The sequence below is a fragment of the Dermacentor silvarum genome, chromosome 8 (assembly GCF_013339745.2).
Source record: "Dermacentor silvarum isolate Dsil-2018 chromosome 8, BIME_Dsil_1.4, whole genome shotgun sequence".
Classification (NCBI taxonomy): Eukaryota; Metazoa; Arthropoda; class Arachnida; order Ixodida; family Ixodidae; genus Dermacentor; species Dermacentor silvarum.
Window position 1 is genome coordinate 148,872,704 of NC_051161.1, and position 9,231 is coordinate 148,881,934.

The 9,231-nt window shown below is 52.3% G+C and overlaps 2 non-coding genes across 2 annotated transcripts; one reads left to right on the forward strand and one right to left on the reverse strand.

Annotated features, from left to right (window-relative positions):
• Window positions 1-421: 421 nt before the first annotated feature.
• Trnaa-agc (transfer RNA alanine (anticodon AGC)) lies at window positions 422-494 on the forward strand. The gene has a single exon. It is a non-coding gene; the product is annotated as a tRNA-Ala (tRNA).
• An 8,645-nt stretch (window positions 495-9,139) lies between these two features.
• Trnay-gua (transfer RNA tyrosine (anticodon GUA)) lies at window positions 9,140-9,231 on the reverse strand. The gene is given in 2 exon segments: window positions 9,140-9,175; window positions 9,195-9,231. It is a non-coding gene; the product is annotated as a tRNA-Tyr (tRNA).

Consider the following 9,231-nt stretch of genomic DNA (forward strand, 5'->3'; position numbering starts at 1 on the left):
AATTTAGCGGAAGCACTGAAAATTCAATTTCAGGCAATACGTTAATATCACCAAGGAAAAGAACTCTCCCTGCGCTGGTGTTTGGTTACATGACACTACACTGATTCGTTGACACTGTTTCGTCATCAAGGGATGCCACATGTGATTGTTGCATCACTTTCAGAGCGAAGATAAAAATATAAATCCTTGTTTGTGGAATATAAGCATGCCCGTTTGCGTCAAAGTGACAGACGATGTTCTTATTCCCACTGCAATCCAAAGACGTGCTCCGAGCGGTAGACAGTTCCTTTAATATGCGAAGCGAGACTCTTGCGCCAGCCGGTCGTCGCCCCGCCCTCACCTCTGTCCTTCGCTTTCCTTCGACCTAGTTTCACGCGAAGAGGACAATACGGTAGCGACTTGGATACCGAGGTGCCGTGGCGGGGGTGTAGCTCAGATGGTAGAGCGCTCGCTTAGCATGCGAGAGGTACTGGGATCGATACCCAGCACCTCCACGACTTTTTTTTTCTTCTCAAATGCAATAAGAGCACGAAAGAGTTGTGAGCATTTCTGTATATTTATTTTTAATACCGCCGCTTTATTCAGTTGTGAGGAAGTCGATGTAGGCACTCCGTTTTGCGCAGTCCGCGTGAAATGCAAAATGGCGCTTTTATATGGACTCACAGAAAATCTTTCTGCTCTTTTTGTGCGTTTTGATAAAAGTAGTGTTCACATAAGCCCGGTTATGCAAATAGTTTGTTGTGTTTATGATGCTTTATGCACTATGAAAGTTCATCTAGACATTGTTTTCAAGACGCCGGGCACATATTGTAAAAACGCATCACAGAGATGAGCGAATCCTTCGTCTCCGAATGCATTAACTGCCAGAGGATTTACTTCGGCGACTTCGTTGAATGCCCCCAATTTATTCTTTTTAAAAGGGACCACCCTTTTAAAGAAGATCGCTTACCAAATAGCCACACTGGTAACCATACTCAGCGCCCAAGTTATTGCAGGGCTGCCTAACTCGACGCAACAACGACGATATAATAACAACGGTTCATTGAAAACGAAGACCATGGCAAGTACTTCACGATGGGGAGGAAACGACGACGGCGACATGACGACCGAATATGAATAACTATTTAGGCAATACAAACTTTATTCTCTGGTGGTGGTGGCAGGTTAGGTCCGGTACAACAACGTGTGAGTCGGCGAGGGAAAAGACCTGAGAACCGTTCGGGCGGGTGGACGGAGCAGGAGAAAAGCAATTTTTATTTTTCTTCTAACATTGCAGCTCCCAGTCCGAGGCATGAGACACGCGCGCAGAAACGCGCCACATATATAAAAGGCAGACAGACAACGAACTTTATTTTAAGTCCTGAGGAGCGACTCCGAGACCCCCTTGCGGTGGAGGAGCTACCGCGGGCCGCCCACGTTGGGACGGGCAGGCCGTGTCTGACCGCCGCGTCACGGGCCCTCTGCACAGCCCGTAGCTGAGCGGCGAGGTCGGAGCTCTTGAGAGCCTCCACGCACTCTTCTTCCGTGGTGAGATTATCATGGTCCCGTAACGCTGGACACAGCCAGAGCATGTGTTCTAAAGTACAGAAGGGATCGCCGTAATCCGGACTATCTGGCTCGAACGAGTGCGCGTAGCTGCGGACACTGGCTAGGCTGGGATAGGACCCGGTCTGCAGCATGCGAAGGGTGGAAGACTGAGGACTTGAGAGCTTGGCGTGGGGCGGAGGATAGACTCTCCTGCCGATCTGATAGTGCTTTGAAATCTCGTTAAACGTGTGGAGCGAATCCTTGTGGAGCCCCACGTGCGCGCCCTCGAGCGTCGTTTCCCCAGCGTGGAGGGTGAGTTCGAGCGTTCGGGCGTGGGCCAACTCGTTGGCGTTGGGAACGACGGGGCAGACCTGAGGCCCCATGTGGGTCGCTAACCAAGTGATGATGGGGGGGGGGACGCTCCTGCCGCAAAGCAGGGAGGCCGCTTCCCTCGAGACCGAACCCGGGGCGAAGGCCCTGACCACCACTCGGGAATCCGTGTAGGCCTGCAGCCTGCTCTCGTCCCGGAGGGTGAGGACCACCGCGGCCTGCTCTGCCAGTGCCGGAGACGAGCCCCGCACCGAGGCGGCGTTAAGGAGGTTGCCCCTGTGATCTACCACGGCCTCCACGAATCAGTCGGATGAACCGTATTGGGCGGCGTCGACGAACACTACGGATCGCGGTTCGCCAGGGACGAATCTGTGAAGTGCGGCCGCCCGGACCCTGCGTCTGCCTACATTGTGTTACGGGTGCACGTTGAGCGGGAACGGCGAGAGCGTGATGGCCTCCCGCGTCTCCGCGTCGAGCGCGCACCCCTCTCCCTGGCGGCAGTGGGATTGCAGCCCAGCGCTTCCAAGATCCGCCTCCCCGCAGGCGAGGGAGAGAGCCTGACAATCTCGGCCGTCTGCTGTGCCTCGATAACCTGGTCGAGAGTGTTGTGGACTCCTAGGTGCATGAGCTTTTCTGTGCTGGTGGCCATGGGGATGCCGAGCACCTTTCTCATGCTCTTCCGCATCAGCGCTTCGAGCTTTGCCCTCTAGTATCCGTGCCAGCGATACGCGGTGGCCACGTACATGATGTGGCTAATTAGGAAGGCGTGGTACAACCTGAGGAGGTTGCCCTACCCCAGACTTCCGCGACTGTTGGAGACCCTAGTGATGAGCCTGACCATGTTGTCCGTTTTGGTTGCGATACGAGTGATCGTCTGCCCATTACAACCATTTGCCTCGATGAGCATACCGAGTACGCGGATGACCTCCACCCTCGGAATGACCTGCCCGATGGCCGTGCGAATGGAGATGTCAACCTTCTCGAGAGGCACCTGATCCTTGGGAATGCGCCCCTTCCGGGTCGGTCGATAAAAAAGGAGTTCGGACTCGGACGGGGAGAGCCGGAGCCCCGTGCCCTCCAAGAAATCCTCCGTGCAGCTCAGGGCCGCCTCTAGGGATTCCTCGACTCTAACTTCACTGCCGCCATCGCACCACACCGTGATGTCGTCGGCGTAAAGAGCGTGATTAACGCCGTCCACCTCGGACAGACGGGCAGAGAGACCGCGCGTGGCGACGTTGAAGAGAAGTGGCGAGATGACCGACACCTGAGGGGTGCCCCTTGTCCCCAGCTCGAAGGGATCAGACTTTACCTCGCCCTCCTTGGGAGTGGCGCGCCTGCCCCGAAGAAACGAAGTGACGAACCCGTGAAACTTGGATCCAAGGTCCATGTCCGTAACGGAATCGAGGATGTGCCTATCGGAAATATTATCAAAGGCCGTTTCAAGATTCAGCGCTAGGATACCCCTAACGTCTCTGGTATCCCTATCGATGATCTGGTGTTTAATGAGTTTCATGACGTCCTGAGATGACAGGGACGGACGACAGCCCACCATGTTGTAGGGGAAGAGTTCGCGTTCCTCGACGTACCTAGATATCCGGCTGTGAATGACGTGTTCCGTGACCTTTCCCACGCACGAACTGAGCGAGATTGGTCGCAAGTTGGATACTCCGGGGGTTCGACCTGGCTTTGAAATGAGAACTACCGACGCAAGCTTCCAATATTCTGGGACGACACCCGAGTCCCAGACGCGATTGATCTCGTCCGTTAACGTGGAGATGGCGTTTTCGTCCAGATTACGAAGAAGCCTGTTCGAAATTCCGTCCGGCCATGGGACCGATCGGCCGTTCAGGATAAAAAGCGCTTCCCTGACCTCGTTTTAGAGAAATGAGCGTCCAGGTCCTCCCACTGGAGGCCCCGGTAGCGGAGATAGTCCACGTCGCCCGAGGGGCCTGTGGGTAGGTATCTGTCGGCCAACGACTGGATAATGTCCCGCACGGTGGAGCCTTCCCGTTTGGCTTCGTGCAGAATCCTGTCCATAGCTAGTCTCTGGTTGGACTTGGAGGCCGATTCGTCGAGGAGCTGCTTCAGGAGGTTCCCCTTGCCTCCCGTGCGCATTTGCTCGTCGACCGAATTACAAAGTTTGTCCAACTGTTGCAAGCGAGCGTGCGACAGTGTTCCTCAATGGCGCGATTTAGTTCTGCTATCCTCTTTCGGAGTCCACGATTGAGCCGTTGCCCCTTCCACCTGACCAGGAGAGTAGTCTTGACCTCGACGAGGAGAGCGAAACGGCTGTCCATCCTGTCCACCTTGAGGTCCCTGCGGACCGTCTTGGTGGCGGCACGACGTCCCTTTTCAATTGCAACAACCATTCTTTAAAGTCTGTGGGATCCGCCGTCTTTCCCTCCCTCATTTTTCGAAAGAGGTCCCAATCCGTGACGCTAAATTCGCGGGGGGGGGGGGGGCTGCTCAACACCTCGAAGGAGGTAGCCAGGATAAAGTGATCGCTACCCAAGTTCTCGTGCAGGTTACTTCACAAGGCCGGTTCCACCCCCTTGACGAAGGTGAAGTCAGGCGTGGAGTTCCTGGTGATCAAAGTGCCCGTTCTGGTGGGGAAGGCCGGGTTCATCAAGAGTACGAGTGCGTGATCGGCGGCCGTTTGTCAGAGGTCGCTCCCCTTCGCGGTCAACGACGGGTAGCCCCACTCGCGGTGCGGGGCGTTGAAGTCGCCCGCGACCACCTGCGGGGAGCCCGCCGCCAGCCCCACGGCCTTCGCCACGAGGGACGCGAAGTGGTGTCTTTGGTCCCTGGGGGAACTGTATATGTTCAGAATAAAGATATTGAATTTTGCCACGTGTTGGGAATGATTTCGATTAGCGAATGCTCGACCTTGCTATGATCCATGTGCATAGAGTGTACGACAAAAGAACACCGCTTGGACACGAGGAAGGAAATGTCCCTCCTTCCTGCGCCAAAGACGGAGACCTGTAACCCTGCAGCGAAACTGTCTCCCTAAGAGTTTCCATTAATAAAATGACGTGCAACTTACGCTCACGCCAATGAACGAACTGCTGCAGAACTACCTTTTTCGGTAAGAACCCGGCGCAGTTCCACTGCCAGATTAGAAATCCGTTATCCTGACCTGCCATGTTTGGAGCTTTTGCTTAGGCTTTCATAGGGGGTACCGTGTCTAAAACCCTCCGTTTCTGAGGGTAGACCATTTCTAACCACACCCGAGTACCCGGGGGTTGACTCTCCGAGAACGACCCTAGTTTCGAGGGTGTTGACCCTGCGTGTGAGAGCAGCCACCGCTTCTACTAAAGTCATGACTGAACCTAGGCTGTGCTCCGACTCCTTAACCTCCTTCATGGAGTTAGGGAGTCATGGATCGCGCCGTCTCCTGCGTTTCCGCGGCGACTGCACGGGCGGCACTAATGAACCCGACTTTCGAAAGGACTCGAAATCGGCCCTGAGCTGCTGCAACGCGGCTGTGAGCTGCGCGTTCTCCTGCTCTAAGTGCGCAACTCTAGGATTACTCTGCTCTGGCGGCGAACTCTTCGTTACCTTTGGTGGCTTCTGTTTAACTCGATCGGCCCAGGCGGTCTCCTGGATCCTGACTCTAGAATGAGAGCGCCCCCTGGAGCTGGAGCGCCCTCTGGACCGGCTGGGTCTGCCGGCTGGCGTGACGGAGCGCCCCCTCGAGGACGCCCTGGTCAGGCTCGAATCACATACTTGGCAGCTGGTCGCCACCTGCCACGCAGGTGTTTTCTCGGCGCGCTTTCGCTGCCTGCTTCTACGACGGACGACGTGGTACACTTGGAAGCGTTGTTGGCAGGCCTTGTCCGCCGTGAGATGAGGCCCCCTGCAGAGGGTGCACTTGGGCGAGCATTCGTGGTCTTCCGCGGAGGACGCAAGTCCGCATCCCCTACAGCTGTGGCATGTAAGGCTGTTGGCCATTCCAATCCGAAATGAGCAAGCATTTGTGAAAGACAAGCCAAGCCACAAGCGGCGCCGAAGCGTCTCCTCAGCTCTAGATATTCCTGACGGAAGACGGATCCAAGTTGTGTAAACGCGCGTTGGTAAATTCCGTCGAGTTCCAGTGTGCAAGTGTAAGTTCACGTGTGAGCGAACGAAGCCTTCTAGCTGCGTCTGTTCTGGATAGGGCTATACCAGCGCAGTGGAGACCACCATGAGCAGATCGGTTATAAGTATAAGTATAAGTATATTTTCCAGGTTCAACTGGAGGGTTTTCTGGCAAAAAGTTGCATGCGCAGCTTGACTGTGTCCAGAAAACCCCTACAAGCAGTAGCACACGAGTGGTACAGGAAATCTTCAACAAACACACATACAATAGTCACATTCAATAAAGAGAACATTCACCATTTATGCATAGGGAGTCTAATAATCTTTGCACAAAATTCGAAAAAGAAAATTGAAAATCAAAACGCTGAAATGGTCATACATATGTTCAGAAATAATAATAGTAATAATCAAGCAAAACATGCGGCATCTACAAGCCGAGGGCATAAAATCACATTTCAACAAAAAGTTTCCGCACTTCAGCTTTGGTATATCCTATTGTATGTTTATACGTGTTTAGAACATGGGGCAGGTTATAAGACAACATTTGTAATTTACAATTAGTGCGAAAACGACGCATATTCCATGTATTAGTAGTTCTTGTGTTTATGTTGGCACGACGCATGTCCAAAGATGCCAGAGTAGAATAAAAATCGGCAACAGATGCCGTCGAAAAATACATTTTTTGTAACAACTTAAAGTTATACAAATGATTGACTCGGACAATGTTATGTGCTTCAAATGCATACTTGGAAGTAGTTTTATTATCAACATTGACGACATTGGCCTCATCTGCATGGTAGTTTTTGTAGATCCCGCAATGGCCCGGTATCCACTGATACGCTATGCCGAGTTTTTTCCCTATTGGGTGATGATGAGGAAGTCTTATGTCAGCGAATAATTGTTCATTCGGCCCATGACAAAATGGCGACATAATGCACTGCAGACCGGCCTTAGAGTCGGAGAAGCCTGACCATGCCTGAGACGGTTCTTCAATTAAGAGCGATAGAGAAAAATAGGAGAGGAAAGGCGGGGAGGTTAACCAGACACACGTCCGGTTGCTACCCTGCACTGGGGGAAGGGGGTATACTTGAGAGAGCACAGTTTCGCGCACATTTGAAGCTTCGCACCAAGTCTACAGACGGTCGCCAAGACTTGTCGACTTGAGGTATCGTAACTCTAGAGCAGCACGGAGGGCGGCGAGTTCTGCAGCCGTGGATGATGTAAAATGCGATGTCTTGAATTTTATGGTGACAGACTTCGTGGGAACAACCACTGCTCCTGCTGAGCTTGCAGAAGAAACTGGACCATCCGTGTAAATGTGAAGGCGTCCGCTGTGTTTCTCATGCAGGAACAGTAGTGCGGCTTGTTGTAGGGGGAAATATGACGACTGTGTTTTATTTTCGATTCCAGGAACGGTTAGGAAGGCTTCGAGGGGATGTAGGCACCACAACGGTAATGGTGGTCTTGCTGCATGCGTGAAGTTCGATGAAGGCACTGCACGATGCAAAGCAATAATATCGTTGAAGGCAGGTTGTGGCCTACAAGTAGGAAGTGAGGCGAGGTGGTGTGATGGAATCCGGGCGAAATGCCTGACGTGCATTCTTAAGGCATCGATGCGAATATATGTTGTGATTCGGTGACCACGCGTGAAGACGACAGTTGCTGTGGAAGATCCACATCTCGGAAGGCCAAGTCATATTCTCAGTGTTTGAGCTTGAGACATGAAAATGGTCGCTGCCCATTCTATCTTTACTCGTCAGTAACAATGCGAGGATGTCCGCTGAGTGCAATGTCAAGTCAGTGATATTGTAATAGGCCGGCGGTCTGGAAAACGTTGGCTCTCTTTCATTCGCCACGCAGAGTTCCTCAGTATTTAAAGCGCTAACAATTCGCTTCCTACGAACATCAATCCCTTTGTCACTCCAGATAGTACGGTGTGCGTTAAAATCAGCGCATATAATCTTAGGAGAAGGGCAGCATCTTCAGGGGTCTCATGATTTCTCCCATCGAGACCTGAGGAGAGCTGGCATATATAGACGCCATACTGAGGCTTCGGTTTCCCAGCCGCACTTATGCAAAGGTCTGATCACTACAAATTGCACTGATGCACTTTGGAGTGATCTCCAAAGCACTGCTGAAAATGTCTTGAACTCGTAGCACATTCTATAACCACGGAGGGTACGGGAGTTCCGAACACTTATTCCACGTGTCACACGACGCAACCCATAGGAGCTGGTTCATTACCGCGTGTGGTAGGGTGAGCCAGTGCTCCACAGATTTGAAATTGGTGGGTAGAAGGGTGCGGGCTTACATTGCCATACTTGTTCAACATATGCGAACTGAGAGACGTTGGGTTCGCTACATACCGCAGAAGACAAATGAGGGAATATTCTAAAGCGAAGCCTTCTTTGCCTCTTCCTTTGACTTTTGCACTACATACATGACAGCAGCGTGGCACAAAGGAAAGTCGATATGAAAAACTCATTTGTACCTTTCCACCCCGTCGCATGTGCACAATGCCATATGGAGCTCCCAGGTTGTCGCCGCAATATCCCCTTGACAGCTGGAATTATCCCTGATCAGCCACAAATGCATTGCAAAAACTGCAGCGCTTACCTTTCTACTAAAGTCCAAGCCCAGAGGAGACGTAGATAGAACTGTACAGCGGAGGATAGAGAGGATGCAGAGGATGTGTAGAACCGTCGCGGCTGCGAAACGAGTGAATAACTGCCTTGCCGCTCTCGCACTTCCTATACAGAGACAGAAGGCGGGAAAGAGAAATGACAATGCGAGAAGTCAAGGAAACAGCGATTGTGGGCAAACTGAATGCACTGTACAGTACACTGCTGCTATTTCTGAAAAATGAGCACGATGCAAACTCGTCAAGCGAACAAATGACGCAGGGGGTGCAGACGTAAAGCCGCAATAAAACACCGTAGTGGCCGAAATAAAACACCGAAGCGGTCGCACGTCAAGTCAACACTTCTGTGCCCGCCCCGGTAGCTTGACGGACAAGCACTGCTCGAGGTCGCGGGTTCAATTCCGACCGTGACAGCCGCATTTCGACGGATGCGGAGTTGGTGATATATATATGATCGCTCTGTGCTTACGAGGAGAGCCAACGTTAGGATTTCTAGTTATACGACAAGGCACAAGTAACACTCAGTTTATTTCGTATAGAAAGAATAAAAAAAAAACAATATCCGTCGAGCCGGATTTCAACCAGCGACCTATGGATGCCTGTCTTGAATGTGCCTCTACAGTCCACCGCTCTACCAACTGAGCTATCGACGG